We start from the raw sequence: 1,728 nt of genomic DNA, 5'->3' as shown, positions 1-1,728 counted from the left end.
TAATTAAAAGCATCAATAAATAGATTATTTTAAAAAAAAATTAATATGTAGTTAAAATTTACCTTTTATAATTAATTGTGAAAAAAAAGTTCATTAAAAAAACAATAAAAAATCAGTAATAAACTTTTTGAAGTTTATCTACGAAATCTTTTTGAGACACATGAAGATGCAGAGTGAGTCCACAGGCTCACATCATGAACAGCCAACGTGCATCTCTTTATGTTCTCTTTTTTAATTAAATATTTAAAACCCTTTATTAAAACAAAATAAATATTGGAGTAATTTACTTTTTAGTCCCTGTAATTTTTAGAAATTGATATTTTTAACCCTATAATTTTAAAAATTACCAGTTTCGTTCCTACGTTTTACAATTTATTTTCTTCCTTATGATTTTCGTGTTTGTGGTTCCAATTCATTTCTTTTGTCGTTATGATTTAAAATTTATTGTTGTTTTCGTCTTTTGTGGTTTTTTGATTTATTCTTCTTGTTTGTTCGTCAACTTTGACGTAGATTGAGATTCATGATTGAAAATAGTAATTGATTGTAAACCATAATGATGAAAACTGCAATGTCGAAACTAGAGTGACGGAAAATGCAAGTTTTAACAAACTAAAGGGACAAAAATGTAATTTACTCTAAACATTAAATGGTTGTTTATTTACCTTTTAATAGTTCCATTAAGAGGTAGTTTTTGAATCGCTAATAATTGAATATTGTTTGGAAAAAAAATTGTCTCTTAATGATTCTAAAACAATCTGAATGATTTTGTATCTTGTGCCTCCCTTAACCATTCAGTACCCTAATTTCATTGTAAACAATTATCAAATAATTATATTTCATTCTTATCACTTAATCATTTTGTATCAAATCATTCAGCAACTGTCAAACAACCAATTAAAACAGGTCAATCACAACAAAATTTTATAAACGAAAACAAGATTCAAAAACAGAATCTTTTGAGTTTGTAAATTTTAATTTATGAATTATTTTTAATTATAAAAGTTAATACTACTATTTTGGGAACTCAGAATTCTTTATATTATACGAATAAATGTATTTTTACAAGATATATGCATATAAAATAGTAAAAAAAAATTTAATTTTAATGTTTATTTAATTTTCGGAAAACAAAATAATTAGGCACGAAATAAAAGCAAGCATAGTATTACCAGCCACGTGGAGGCCACTCAATTTAATTTCCATGTGGGTATTATTAGATCACATTGGTCGACAATTAATCACAATATATCCACTTTTTGAGGTTGAAATACTAACCCTTTTAGATTATACAATGGGTGTAGCTTATTTATTATATTCAATTTTTTATGTTGATAATCAAGTGGACGTTTCTGATTTGATTGTAAGAGTTGTAGAAATGTAAAGAGTTGTATAATAATCCACACAAAAAGAAAACAATGAGCATCATTGTAATTGTCTGTTTGGACGGTATATACATCTGCATACAAATCATTTGTAAGCAATTTTTTCGGTTTGCACATGTGTAAAAAAACCAAGAAACATAGTATGTTACTTGTATGTATATATACATATCATTTAGATAAATAGTTACCAAGATCCTATTTAGTTTTTTATTTTTTAAGGGTTTTCCAAAACTCCCCCCCCCCCTCTCTCTCTCTCTCTTTATATATATATATATATATATATATATATATATATATAGTAGAAGCGTACTCGTGCAATGCAGCGAGATACATCGTGATTTTAATA

The sequence above is a fragment of the Cynara cardunculus genome (assembly GCF_001531365.2).
Source record: "Cynara cardunculus var. scolymus isolate 2C chromosome LG 7, CcrdV1, whole genome shotgun sequence".
NCBI classification, from domain to species: Eukaryota; Viridiplantae; Streptophyta; class Magnoliopsida; order Asterales; family Asteraceae; genus Cynara; species Cynara cardunculus.
Note: the sequence above shows the minus strand (reverse complement) of the source record.